Here is a 15,741-nt window from a genome sequence, read left to right as displayed (position 1 = left end):
ATGCCTAATTTAGACATAGGGATTAACAGCAAGATTTTGTTGATATGCATAGTCACGCCTAAATATAGTTGCAGTTCCTGGTGCTATGCATTATTCTATATATGGTGTCTAAGTTTGAGCACCATTTATAGAATAGTGTTGAGCGTTATTTTTGGTGCCAATTTTTTGGCGCTATTTATAGAATTTAGTCCATAGTGGATGTTATGAATGGGCAGACTGGATAGCCCATATGGTCTTTTCTGTGTTTCTTTGTTCTGAAAATCTAAATATCTGCTTACACATAAAACAGGCACAAATATTAATCTTAAAGTTTACTTATGTCTATATGCATCAGACAGTAACTGTGGATATGAAATGTTGCCAGACTTACTAAGGTTTTATTTTAAAGAGTAATATGTATTTATTTTTTATTGTTTAAATAATATTTAATTAAAATAAATATTAGAGTAAAAAACGTTTGTTTAAATGTCAAAGTAGAAGATAAGCCTACATATTGTATCAGTTTTTCAGATCAGTATTGGCCATTCTCACAGGTGTACAATGAAGAAGGGATTATCTTGGTATCAAGAACTGAATTCACAAAGAAAAATGTCCCTGTGTAAACTGTAGAATATATACAGTCCAAATGTAATCAACATTGCTTTTATGGACTAAACAGTGTTAGTTATACAAAAGCGCCTTTTTCCCCAATTCACTGGCTGCACCTGTGGTTTTCTTATTGGTGTGTGAAGCTGGGAGCAATGGACATTTTATTACTTCACCATGAGAATGAAATGGACTAGATATTTTAAAATGAAAGAATCCTCAATGAAATCATCTTTGGTTACAATAGTCTGAAAACCAGAGGATGAGAAATGGCAATGCGTTCTTTTGAGAAGTTCAAATTGAAAATCAGGTTTCCGGTAACCACAACTCATTTGCAAAAAGTGGATTTAAAAAATACCCCTTATTTTGCTAGCTGTGTTTGTCTCATAGGATTCAAAATTGGACAATATCTATTTACAGACTTGAAAACTCAGATCACTTACTATAAAATGTAAAAAAAAAAAAAAGAGCGAGAGAAAAGACAGTTTGAATCATCAAAATTACACTGTTTTCTCATGAATATCTTTATTGATGGGAAGTTTTTATCTTTGTGTGTAATTTTTGTGTAGTAGCACACATTAACAAACTGTGGTCTTCTTTGCTTTAGCTATTCCATTTTTCTCCTATAAGATTGATTGGTGATTAAAAAAAGGTTTGATTTGGGGGTAGGGCCATCTTTTTACAAGGAAATGTAACCTCCACTTCTAATAACATTTGATTTATTGCTAGCAATTTTAACACAGACCAAATCATCTCTCCTGGAAGTGCTGTGTTAGGTGTTAATACATCTGAAATGCATAAATTGCTCAACTGGGAGATTAACAACTGTGAATGAAAGCTATGAAAATGTAATAAGCTAATTCTGTCTGTAGGCTTCTAAACATAATCATCCATAATTAGTCCTCTACAATTTTCTCTGCCATATCCAAAAAAAAAAAAAAAGAATCTAATTATAGTCATATGAGCCCTTGAAGCAGAAATGAGGATAACAAGTGCTGAATCATTCAAAAATGATCTAACTCCTGATTATGGTCAGATTGTTTTTAGACATGAAAGTGTTAATTCCATTTCCCAAAACAGAAACATCTGATCAGAATCAGGAAGATATTTTTTGTATGGCTTGCTATCTTCATTCATTCTTCAAGGGTTCATAAGTTAAGTGTGAATTACCTAGTTGGGCAATTTGTATAGGTGAGAGCCATTTATACTAGTCAAATGTATTTTGTGAATAGGCTAAAACAATGTGCATGCAGTTTTGAGACTATCCTACTAAATGTTTGGATCATGGCTTAATTTGTAAAGAAAAAAACTAGCTTTTAACTCCTAACCCTTACTCACTTGTTCAGTACCTTTTTTTTTCTTGTTACATGGGGCAATGGAGGGATAAGTGACTTGCCCAGAGTCACAAGGAACTACTTGTGCTTCAGGTGGGAATTGAACTCAGCTCCTCAGGACCAAAGTCCAGCACCCTAACCACTAGGCTACTCCTCCACTATTTTACCATCCCCACCTTAGTAATTCCCTTATCTCTTATTTGTCCTGTTTGTCTGTCCTAATTAGATTGTAAGCTCTGTTAAGCAGGGACTGTCTCTTCATGTTCAAGTGTACAGCGCTGAGTACATCTAGTAGCGCTATAGAAATGATAAGTAGTAGTAGTGCAGTTGTTGAGCCAGGAAAGGGGATGTGCAGGCCAGGGCACAGGAGCTTCAGGAGAAGAAGGACTGGATTAGGGAGCAGGGTGACTGTTCTCCGCCCTTCTCCAGGCTCACTCCTCCCCTCTTCCTCTCTTCCCTTCAGGCCACCTGGAAGAGAAGGGCTGGAGCAGAATGTTCCTGCTTCTGTGTTGTCAAAAAAGAAGCAGCAGATCAGGGCAACAGTGCATTCTTCCAGAAATTAAGCTCTGGTTTGGGTACAAAATAGTAAATAATTGTGATGGGAATGTCCTACTTGTTCCACAGCTAAAAGTACAATGGACATGTTTTGCGTTCTGGAATGTTTGCCTTTGGACAATCATGGTATGTTATAGTAGAAACACATCAAAAGTTCATTCTAGAAAGTTTTACTATAAAGAAAAATATGTATATTATTTGAAAACTGGTGTAGATATTACAGCTAGTACCTTAGTTTCATCTTGCCTTGCTTACAAGCCAACTCTTTAGCGATGCAGCTATGGCTAATCAGCAACATTGTTCTCCACTTATTGTGAATGATTTGGACAGTGATGCTACTGGCAGAAAAGGGACAAAAAGGTCTTTATGCATAGAAATTACTTCTAGTGTTTGAGGAAAATGTCGTGCTGAGTCTGCCATGCATATGTCAGTTACTGGAAAATCAAGTCCATCAGTAATAAGGAAGAGACAGATGATATCTACTCATCAAAAAAGAGAGTTGCCTAAAAAACTGGATCCTGGAGCTTGCATTGCTAGACTCTAGGAAAGTAGGATGTTGAGCATAACATAATCTAGGATTTAACTGCACAGTGAAATTCTAAAGGTTTATGCAGTGAGAGAAAGCTAAGTTTAGTGCACAAATTAGCACCCTGCGTTGCATGTGCAAGCATCCATGCATTTGCTGGAATGTTATTCTGTTCATAAAATTTGTGAAGTACCAGTATTTATGTACAGAATAGTATTGTATCACATGCATAGCTACATGCACTTGCACTATGAGTACTGATACACATGTTTTTGTGCACAAACCTGTGTTTTGCCAGTCTGGCACTTATGCTCTTTGAACCAACATACCTCCCATGTGCTCCAAAAAAAATAGTTAAGGATCATTATGCTCACAGTAAAGGGGATGTATGTGTAATCCCCTGTTAAATTGGGATTGCTGAAAGATACAGTCCCTGTGCAGAGTCACTGAAGGGAGTGACTGGGAGGCACTCCCTGGGTGGGAGGAAGCCCAGTCTATAGGGGTGTTTATGAAACAAAATGCAGAGGAAAAGTGAAAGGGGAGGTGGAGTTAAGAGATAATAAAAGAGGACATTTTATCAGGAAGATGTCCTTGGTTTTGTTTCTGACTAAGGGTACCTAATGAACTCTGATGGTCTGTAAGCCCCTGTCAAGTGATCAGGAAGGTGAAGGGGGATCCTGAAATACCATTTATAATGGCAGTTATTGCCATTCCCACAATAACTGGAGGAGTGAGAACTCTGGTGGGATTGGGGAGTCCTATCTAGGAACAGGATTTAGAGCAGAAAAGCATCTGCTCAAGGAGGGGGGGGGGGGGGGGGGAGTAATCCAGCGAGGTGCACTCACAGAAGGAGGACAGCCTTAAAAGGGTCTGTTTCTGATGGAAAAGGAGAAATTGGGAGAAGGAGAAATAAAGCCCGTGTAAACTGACACCTGGCTACCAGGATAGGCATGGACAGGACTATTTGTCTATAAGTAAATTGCCCTGATTTAAGGATTCTCTGTACATATACCTGTGAGAACGGGCTAGGGTCCATGGAGTCCCCTGGACATCAATAGTCTTGACACTAAAACTGTTTGAGAGGTGAAATATTTGGACTGTATCGAAGGAACTTTCAAGTTGCTAACTACCTGATGCAGCCAAGTTCAATAAAAGTTGTTTGTTTATAAAACCTCATGAAGTTCAGCGTGGTTCCTGGACTGAGGAGCTGAGTGGAACCCTGACTGGTAAAGTGTCTCCCAAACACCCAGATCACTATTCCGGACCATTGACCCAATTTTAGCTCGACTGAAGTTTGACTGAAGGCTCGAGTGTGGTAAGCATGGCCTGAAAGAACACTGACTGTTTTAGGGACCCAGGGCCAGAGCTAGAACTGGGGAAGACCCAGGCTACATAAAAAACTGAGGTGTTTAGGAGGCTGAAGAGGAGGATAACTTGACTACAAAACCTCAAAACTGGCATTTGGGAGACTGAAGGAGAAAATCAATAAAGAATTACAAAATTGGACTTCACTTGTGGAATACAAAACTTGCCTTGTGGATTATAAAATGTGGGGCCTGTCATGTAGGCCTGGGATTACAAATTTGCTACTGGAAAGACTGCAGAGACAGCCTGGTAAAATTTCAAATATCCCACCCAGTAAAAGCCCGTGAAAGCGGACAGAGCAAAGCGCGCCAAAAACTATGAGTACCTGAGAGATGGGCGGGAGGATATTGGAGGCATCTTGATGGAGTACTTCGCATTGGTGGAGAGTGGGAGAAGGATCACGTGCAAGTTCGCCATATGTTGCGCTTGTTGCGCAGAGCACTGGGAGCGAATCATGATTGCATGTTTGGCCCGTATGATGACAGAATTGACACAGGACCCTAGGGAGCGTGCTCATGGATGTTCGGGATGGAGCATGTGGTTCCAGGAAAATGAGTATGCAGCGAAGAAGGAGGAAGTGAAGTTAGTCATTCTCAGCCGACATGGAAATAGAGACGAGGAAGAGCCTCAGCATCGTGAGGGGGTGGACGTGGTCATTGAGGAAGGGCCAGCGATGGGCCGAGTGGTTCATCTGGCGGGTACTCCTGAGGACTGTCCTGTCCTGTCCCAAATCCCCCCCCCTTTCCCCCTCTTCCCCTTTTCCCACTTTTTATTTTATATATATATATATTTTTTTTTTCTGGTCCACCCTATATTGTTTAATTCATATATATTTTCCAATTCATATATATTTTTTCAATTCAGACACTTTTTAATTCATATATATTTATTTATATTCAGTTTTAAAAGATGACCAATTCACATACATATTACCTAGCACTAGCTAAATATAATAATATTCTCCAGTAGATACACTGTTGGCTTCTCATATAATTTTTGCAATCAATTTGCAGGTTTTAGTTCATTAGATCCATTATTCCATTATTTTATAAGCAGATATAAATGTATCTTTGGGCAAAAATACGGTTGGTTGGATATAAATGCATTTTTAGGTAAATACACTTTTGTCTCAAAAATATCTTTTTGATTATAGTGTATGTTTTAGAACATTCTATATGTAAATTTAAATGTAATTTTTTTGTCCACACATTGCCATTTCTTTATTATTACTATCCACCTTATAATTGAAAGAGAAAAACGCCTAGATTTCGACCCAAATCGGGAGATAGACGTTTATCTCACAAAAACGAATAAATCGGTATAATGGAAAGCCGATTTTGGACGTTTTCAACTGCACTCCATCGCGGAAGCGTACAAAGTTGACGGGGCGTGTCGGAGGCGTGGCGAAGGTGGAACAGGGGCGTGGTTATCGACCGAGGAGAGATGGGCGCCTTTCGCTGATAATGGAAAAAAAGTATGCGTTTGTAGTTAGAAATTAGGGCACTTTTCCTGGACCCTGTTTTTTCACGAATAAGGCCCCAAAAAGTGCCCTAAATGACCAGATTACCCCCAGAGGGAATCGGGGATGACCTCCCCTGACTCCCCCAGTGGTCACTAACCCCCTCCCACCACAAAAAAATGATGTTTCACAACTTTTTATTTTCATCCTCAAATGTTATACCCACCTCCCTGGCAGCAGTATGCAGGTCCCTGGAGCAGTTGTTAGGGGGTGCAGTGGACTTCAGGCAGGTGGACCCAGGCCCATCCCCCCCCCTACCTGTTACAATTGTGCAGCTTAATGCTTAGTTGTCCAACCCCCCCTCCCCCAAACCCACTGCACCCACATGTAGGTGCCCCCCTTCTCCCCTTAGGGCTATAGTAATGGTGTAGACTTGTGGGCAGTGGGTTTTCAGGGGGATTTGGGGGGCTCAACACACAAGGGAAGGGTGCTATGCACCTGGGAGCCCCCTAGGGTGCCCGGTTGGTGTCCTGACATGTGAGGGGGACCAGTGCACTACGAATCCTGGCCCCTCTCACGAGCAAATGCCTTGGATTTATTCGTTTTTGAGCTGGGCGCTTTCATTTTCCATTATCACTGAAAAACAAAAACGCCCAGCTCACAAATTGTCGAATAAAACATGGACGTCTATTTTTTTTCGAAAATACGGTTCGGTCCGCCCCTTCACGGACCCGTTCTTGGAGATAAACGCCTTCGTTCAATTATGCCCCTCTGTGTGTTGCATTATTTTACATGTATATTTAAATGCACCTATTCTGTATGTTTGAAATTCAAAAGTAATTTCTCCGTTGCATACATAGAGTTGCTCTTGTCTTAGATACTCATTATATAGGTTTTAGATTATTTTACATGTATATCTGTTGATCTCCATATTATTATTATGTATATTTTAGATATTTTGTATGCGTTTACACATTATGAGTCCATATATATGTATATACATTCTGTGTGCTCATATTTTTGTTTTCATTTGAAAAACATTTTAGCATTTTCCTTAAAAATATTTTAGAGGTTTCTGTGTATGATTTAGAATATCTCTCTATATGTTTTAGATCATTTTACATGTATATTTTTTAACTAATTATTATTATTATTATTTTTTGACAAATTGTTTAGACTCCTGTGTCGAGTCTGTGAATAAAGTGGTACCTTATACATCAGTATCCCGTTTCCCTGGAGCCATTGGTCCACTTCCCACTTCCTTTTTACTGTTGTGTTTTCGTGGGAGTTAGTGTTCATCCACCTCCTCCAGCGCACCTTATTAAACAGGGCCCACAGTTTTTTATTTTCTTATCATCAATAGTGCACATTATTATCTAACAGTGCACTTTATTCTATATGGAGCAGCCTAGATTTAGATGGCATCTATTCATGTAAGTGTCAGTATTCTAGTCTACTGCCCACATCAAACATATAAACGGCGAGTGACCGTACTCACTGCAAATGCGCAGTAGAGACTTCCCTCTCTGTCCCGCCCCCGCGTCAATATGTGATGACGGGGGGGGGGGGGGGGGCGGGACAGAGAGGGAAACTGCACCGCCGACGTTGCTACCGCTCCCCCCCCCCCACTCGGAGTCGCCGCCGCCACCCCTCCACCCGGCCCGGGCCCTCTCTTCCCTTCTGAACTTACAGATCCATTCGCCGAATGCAGCAATGCACATCAGCTGAGCTGCAGTGAGCCCTTCCTTCCTTGCCTGTGGCCCCGCCCTCCTGTGACGTAACGTCAGCGAGGGCGGGACACACACAGGCAGAGAAGGAAGGGGCAGCTCAGCTGATGTGCGTTGCTGCGTTTGGCGAATGGATCTGTAAGTTCAGATGTGAAGAGAGGGCCCGGACCAGGTGGAGGGGTGGCGGCGGCGGCGACGACTTCGAGGGGGGGGGGGGAGCGGTGGCGACTTCGAGGGGGGGGAGCGGTGGCGACTTCGAGGGGGGGAGGGGAGCGGTGGTGACCGCGGGGGGAGGAAAACCTCTATACCAGCCCGTTTTTACGGGCTCAACGGCTAGTACAGGTATAAATGATAATAATCTGACTATGCACTATTCTTAAGCATGCAACAGCATTCCATGGTGCATAATTTGTGGTTGAGTATTCAAATGGGTGTAGTTTGGGCAGATTGTTGGCAGGGTGATCACTTACACATTTAAATTATAGAATATTACGACTTCTGCTTGCACTTTCTCAACCTAGGCACATGCATTTATACCAACACAATGGCTGATGCAAGTGATTTCATGTAAAAACATAGGTACATATTTACCCAGCTAAGCTAATATTCTATAAAGAAAAGTAAGCACATAGTTTTCTGTATAGAATAGGGGGCTAAATAGGTGTATACATGGCACCAAAAATAGGTGCCTTTTTATAGAATTATCTTCATTATGACTCAATAATGCACACTATTGATGACATGCAGGCTTATTTTCGAAAGAGAAGGGCGCCCATCTTTCAACACAAATCGAAAGATGGGTGTCTTTCTCACAGGGTCGCCCAAATCAGAATAATCAAAAGCCAATTTTGGGTGTCCTCAACTGCTTTCTCTGAACATTTGGGCAACCTTACTTGGTCCTTTATTTTTACGACCAAGCCAGAAAAATGTGCCCTAAATGACCAGATGACCACAAGAGGGTATCGGGGATGACCTCCCCTTACTTCCCCAGTGGTCACTAACCCCCTCCCACCCAAAAAAAATTTTCAAATATTTTTTCAGCCTCTATGCCAGCCTCAGATATCATCCCCAGCTCCATGACAGCAATATGCAGGTCCCTGGAGCAGTTTTAGTGGGTACTGTAGTGCACTTCAGGCAGGCAGACCCAGCCCTATCCCCCCCTACCTATTACACTTGTGGAGGAAACAGCGGTGGTGGGGAGTGGGTTTCGGGGGGTTGGGGGCTCAGCACACAAGGTAAGGGAGCTATGCATCTGGGAGCTTTTCTGAAGTCCACTGCAGTGCCCCCTAAGGTGCCCGGTTGGTGTCCTGGCATGTGAGGGGACCAGTGCACTATGAATGCTGGCTCCTCCCATGACCAAATGGTTTGGATTTGGTTGTTTCTGAGATGGGCGTCCTCAGTTTCCATTATCGCTGAAAACCGGGGATGACCATCTGTAAGGTCAACCTAAATGTTGAGATTTTGACGTCCCCGACCGTATTATTGAAATGAAAGATGGACGCTCATCTTGTCTTGTTAATACAGGTTTCCCCGCCCCTTCACGGGGACGTCCTGCAATGACGTCCTCAGGAAAACGTGGGCGCCCCGTTCGATTAAACCCCTCATGGACTCTCAAAATGGAAACTAATTACAAAACTCCAAATAAAACAGAACATCCCATAAACAATACAGGAAGCTAAAATGAAAATATTTGATCTGAACACTCCCATTGTCTAGATAGAAGATGTACTAATCATTCTAAATGATCATTTGGATTCACAATCACTATCCTGGTAGTGGCATTTGAATATATGTGGCTAATTTAAATGGCATTTGCTGGCATGTAAATAAAATAACAACTGCAGTGTTTAAATATTGAACAAAAAGAATTGTACATAACAATATATTTAGGCAACACTACGATCACCATTCAGATCCTGCAGTTTAGCTCCTCTAGCGCAGGTAAGTGCTACAGTGGGGGAAATAAGTATTTGATCCCTTGCTGATTTTGTAAGTTTGCCCACTGACAAAGACATGAGCAGCCCATAATTGAAGGGTAGGTTATTGGTAACAGTGAGAGATAGCACATCACAAATTAAATCCGGAAAATCACATTGTGGAAAGTATATGAATTTATTTGCATTCTGCAGAGGGAAATAAGTATTTGATCCCCCACCAACCAGTAAGAGATCTGGCTCCTACAGACCAGGTAGATGCTCCAAATCAACTCGTTACCTGCATGACAGACAGCTGTCGGCAATGGTCACCTGTATGAAAGACACCTGTCCACAGACTCAGTGAATCAGTCAGACTCTAACCTCTACAAAATGGCCAAGAGCAAGGAGCTGTCTAAGGATGTCAGGGACAAGATCATACACCTGCACAAGGCTGGAATGGGCTACAAAACCATCAGTAAGACGCTGGGCGAGAAGGAGACAACTGTTGGCGCCATAGTAAGAAAATGGAAGAAGTACAAAATGACTGTCAATCGACAAAGATCTGGGGCTCCACGCAAAATCTCACCTCGTGGGGTATCCTTGATCATGAGGAAGGTTAGAAATCAGCCTACAACTACAAGGGGGGAACTTGTCAATGATCTCAAGGCAGCTGGGACCACTGTCACCACGAAAACCATTGGTAACACATTACGACATAACGGATTGCAATCCTGCAGTGCCCGCAAGGTCCCCCTGCTCCGGAAGGCACATGTGACGGCCCGTCTGAAGTTTGCCAGTGAACACCTGGATGATGCCGAGAGTGATTGGGAGAAGGTGCTGTGGTCAGATGAGACAAAAATTGAGCTCTTTGGCATGAACTCAACTCGCCGTGTTTGGAGGAAGAGAAATGCTGCCTATGACCCAAAGAACACCGTCCCCACTGTCAAGCATGGAGGTGGAAATGTTATGTTTTGGGGGTGTTTCTCTGCTAAGGGCACAGGACTACTTCACCGCATCAATGGGAGAATGGATGGGGCCATGTACCGTACAATTCTGAGTGACAACCTCCTTCCCTCCGCCAGGGCCTTAAAAATGGGTCGTGGCTGGGTCTTCCAGCACGACAATGACCCAAAACATACAGCCAAGGCAACAAAGGAGTGGCTCAGGAAGAAGCACATTAGAGTCATGGAGTGGCCTAGCCAGTCACCAGACCTTAATCCCATTGAAAACTTATGGAGGGAGCTGAAGCTGCGAGTTGCCAAGCGACAGCCCAGAACTCTTAATGATTTAGAGATGATCTGCAAAGAGGAGTGGACCAAAATTCCTCCTGACATGTGTGCAAACCTCATCATCAACTACAGAAGACGTCTGACCGCTGTGCTTGCCAACAAGGGTTTTGCCACCAAGTATTAGGTCTTGTTTGCCAGAGGGATTAAATACTTATTTCCCTCTGCAGAATGCAAATAAATTCATATACTTTCCACAATGTGATTTTCCGGATTTAATTTGTGATGTGCTATCTCTCACTGTTACTAATAACCTACCCTTCAATTATGGGCTGCTCATGTCTTTGTCAGTGGGCAAACTTACAAAATCAGCAAGGGATCAAATACTTATTTCCCCCACTGTATGTCTTTCTTTAATTTATCTTTTCCAATATATATTGAAAGCTTCCTTTGTAGGATTTAACTCTGTCGAAATCAGGGTACAGACATAGATTGGGGGTGGAGTATAGTGCCCCTACCCCATTTTCAGATACTAGTGCTGAATTGGCTACCTCATAATGTTAATATGACCTTCCTGCTTCTTGCCCCTAAACTAAGCAGGGAAACTATGTATGGATAAAAGAAAAAAAAAAAAAACAAGACAAAACCAAAAAAACACAGATTGCAGATGATACTTTTTATTAAACTAACTTAATAGGTCTTTGACAAGCTTCCAAGAGTTATCCTCTTTATCAGATCAAGAAAAAAAGTGCAATTAAACTGGATTCTAAAGTACAGAGTAATGTAGGTCTTAGGCTGCTTGCCTATGCCATTAAGAGTCAGTAAAGAGATGGGGAAGTGGGTTGACAGAGTTAATGAGATAGTAAAACTTTACAGTTGAAAGACCCTATATCTAATAATGGGTGAGAAAGCCAGTGTCCCTATTAAGTCCTTTTATGTTTGTTTCAAAGTGTTTGATCATTCTAATTTCAAATGTTTCCCCTAAAGTTTCCTTTAAGTACTCTGATTTGAGGTTATTAAGGGGGTGATCTTCCTTTGAGAAACGTTCACCTACTGAGCTGTCATTTATTTTTCTGTTAATATTTTGTTTTCTATAAGATTGAATTTTGTCTTTTTGTAATCTTCTTCACATTGTTTATGTACTAGATAATGCACATTACATTCATATGGAAGCATGAATGCAAATCTGGTATTTTGAATGTCTTTCTCATTTGGACAGTAGGGTTCTGTGATATGTGCTGGCAGGCTTGTTTCACATTGTTTTTTAGAATTCTGTTCTGTTTATATTAGAAAGTTAACTTCTTTCATTCAAGTTAAGCAGCTGTTAGAAGGCTAGAAATAAAAAAAATAGGGAATGTTTCTTGGACTGGATTTCAAGCATGCTGACTTTAGTAAAATGGGGACATACCTAAAATGGGGAAGAACATTAAGCAGGAGCTGGTGGGGTGGGAGGAAGGACAGTGAGCTAAACAATAAGAAGTTATAAATGGCAAAAGATCTTTATGCAAGAAAAGTTTTTAAAAATCATGCTGAAAAGAAAAGCTGTAATAGAGGTTGTGGCAGCCATTTTAAAGAGACAGCAACATCAGGCAGGAGTAAGTGAGCATTGCTCCCGCTGCCTGTTTCCTCACCAAGACCACCAGGGAGCTGCCAGGTAAGCCAGGCGGAGCAGGCGGTGGGAAGAGGGGTTGGTGGTTGGGAGGCGAGGATAGTGGAGGGCAGACTTATACGGTCTGTGCCAGAGCCGGTGATGTGAGTCGGGACTGGTGGTTGGGAGGCGGGGAATCCTGCTGGGCAGACTTATACGGTCTGTGCCCTGAAAAAGACAGGTACAAATCAAGGTAAGGTATACACATATGAATTTATCTTGTTGGGCAGACTGGATGGACCATGCAGGTCTTTTTCTGCCGTCATCTACTATGTTACTATGTTACTATAGGATTTGGAGGAATGGGGAGCTCATGTCCAGCCTTGATTATCTTCAGGGGTGGTGTGGGGTAGAAGAAGGGGTTGGAGAAAAGGGGTGGGAGGGATGATCGAGACAGAGGGGTTAAACTGTTCTTGGTGGTGGGAGGGAGGATTTAAATAGGGGAGCATGGTTCTGGGAGTGAGAATTGAAATAGGGGAGCAACCAGTGCCTCTCTAGTCACACCTAGAGGTTAACCGGGCAGCGGCTAATACTCAGAATTGTGCCAGGTTGCCTCTTCAGTTATATTTAGGATAACCTTTTTGCTCTCCTAACTTTAGCTGCTTACTTAACCAGTTAGTGAATATGGACCTAAAGTGACTCACTGGCTTAAACACTGGTTAAATGGAAGGAGACAAAGGGTAGTGGTAAATGGAGCTTGCTCCAAACCAAAGGATGTTATCAGTGGTGTACCACAGGGATCGGTCCTTGGGCCGGCTCTTTTTAACATCTTTGTGAGTGATATTGCAGAAGAACTGTCTGGTCAGGTTTGTCTCTTAGTGAATGATACCAAACTCTCTAATAGGGTGGACACCTCAGAGGATGTGGATGACAAGAGGAAGGATTTAGCGAAGCTTGATGAATGGTTCAAAAGTTGGCAACTAAGATTTAATGCTTAGAAATGCAAACGTCATGCAGTTGGGTTACAAGAATCCAAGGGAATGGGACAGTATATGGGGTGAAGTACTTCTGTGTATGAAAGAAGAATGGGACTTGGGGATGATTTTTTCTGATGATCTTAAGGTGGCCAAACAGGTGGAAAAAGCAACTGTCAAACCCAGAAAGATGCTTGGGTGCATAAGAAGAGGGATGACCAGCAGGAAAAAAGAGGTGATAGTGCCCTTGTATAAGTCTCTGGTGAAGCCCTATTTAGAATACTGTGTGCAATTCTGGACACCACACCTACAGAAAGATAAACAGGATGGAGTCGGTCCAGAGGGCGGCTAAAAATTTAGTTAGCTGTCTCTGCCATAAAATGTATAGGGATATGCATATGAACTTCAACATGTATACACTGGAAGAGAGGCAGGAGAGAAGGGATATGATAGAGACATTTAAATACCTCAGTGGCATTAATGTACAGGAGGTGAGCTTTTTTTCAAATGAAGGAAACTTCTATAATGAGAGGGCATAGGATGAAGTTAAGTGGAAATAGGCTTTGGAGGAATCTAAGAAAATACTCTTTCATGGAAAGGATGGTGGATGAGTGGATTGCACCAGGATTTCTCTGAGCTTCCATCTCGCCCTATGGCATTATCCACTTTCTGAGTGTCAAGTTGTTTTTAAATGTTTTCTACTATGAATGGTGCAATATCCACTCTATTCCCAGATATAACTTCGGCAGCAGACTGCAGTTCTTCTCTGGAATTCTCTTCCATAAAACCCAAAGAGCGTGTTGACTTTATTCTCATCACTCTCCACATAGCTATTCTCAGCATCTTTCAGTCTTACAATTCAATTTCTCACATTTCTCCTTTTCCCTCTCCCCTATATATCTGAAAATGGTTTTGCCACTTCTTTATATCTTTAGCCATTTTTTCTTCTGCCTGTGCTTTTGATAACCGTATTTCCCTCTCTGCTTCATTGAGTTTAATCTAGTAATCTTTTCTGTGATCCTCTTTTTGTGTTCTTCTGTATTTCTTGAACACAGCCTCTTTTGCCCTTACATTTTCAGCCACTTGTTTGGAGAGCCATGCGGAGGGGCATAATTGAACGGCGCCGGCCAAATAGATGGCCGGCCATTTATTTGGCCGACATCGCAAAGAGCAGTCCCGAAATGTATTATCAAAAAAGATGGCAGGCCATCTTTCATTTCGATAATATGGTTGGGTTCCGGCCAAATGCCAGAGATGGCCGGGTTTGAGATGGCCGGCATTGGTTTTTGCCGATAATGGAAACTAATGCAGGTGATCTCAAACCCGGCCAAATCCAAGGCATTTGGTCATGGGAGGAGCCAGCATTTGTAGTGCACTGGTCCCCCTGATATGCCAGGACACCAACCAGGCACCCTAGGGGCACTGCAGTGGACTTCAAAAATAGCTCCCAGCTGCATAGCTCCCTTACCTTGGGTGCTGAGCCCCCCCCCCCCCAAATCCCACTCTCCACAACTGTACACTACTACCATAGCCCTTAGGGATGAAGGGGGGCACCTACATGTGGGTACAGTGGGTTTTGGAGGAGTTTTGGAGGGCTACAACATTTACCACCACAAGTGTAACAGGTGGGGGGGGGGGGGGGCTGGGTCCACCTGCCTGAAGTGCACTGCATCCACTAAATACTGCTCCAGAGACCTGCATACTGCTGTCAGGGAGCTTGGTATGACATTTGAGGCTGGCATAGAGGCTGGCAAAATATATATATATATATATATATATATATATATATATTTTTTTTTTTTTTTTGGCTGCGGGGGGGTTGGTGACCACTGGGGGAGTAAGGGGAGGTCATCCCCAATTCCCTTGGATGGTCATTTGGTCAGTTGGGGCACCTTTTTGAAGCTTGGTCCTGAAAACAAAGGGACCAAGTGAAGCCGGCGAAATGCTCGTCAGGGCCGGCTTTCTTTTTTCCATTATCGGGTGAAGCCGGCCATCTCATGAGCACACCCCCATCCCACCTTCACTAGCCTACTGACACACCCCCTTAAACTTTGACCGGCTCCGCGATGGAAAGCAGTTGGCGCCGGTCAAAATCGGCTTTCGATTATACTGATTTGGCCGGGTTCAGGAGATCGCTGGCCATCTTCCAATTTGTGTCGGAAGATGGCCGGCGATCTCTTTCGAAAATAAGCTGGCTAGGCTTCCTGTTTCTATTGTTTTTGTCTACTTTACTTGTATAAAGATCTGTTGCCATATAAATAACAGCTTTCAGTTTTGATCACTACTACTACTACTTAACATTTCTAGAGCGCTACTAGGGTTACGCAGCGCTGTACAGTTTAACAACGAGGGTCAGTCCCTGCTCAAAGGAGCTTACAATCTAAAGGACAAAATGTCAAGTTGGTGCAGTCTATATTTCTGAATAGAGGTATGGTGGTTAGGAGGCAAAGGCGACATTGAAGAGGTGGGCTTTGAGCAAAGATTAA

Source organism: Microcaecilia unicolor, chromosome 3, assembly GCF_901765095.1.
Source record: "Microcaecilia unicolor chromosome 3, aMicUni1.1, whole genome shotgun sequence".
NCBI classification, from domain to species: domain Eukaryota; kingdom Metazoa; phylum Chordata; class Amphibia; order Gymnophiona; family Siphonopidae; genus Microcaecilia; species Microcaecilia unicolor.
The sequence above is the reverse complement of the archived record's forward strand: the minus strand, read 5'-3'. Positions refer to the sequence as shown.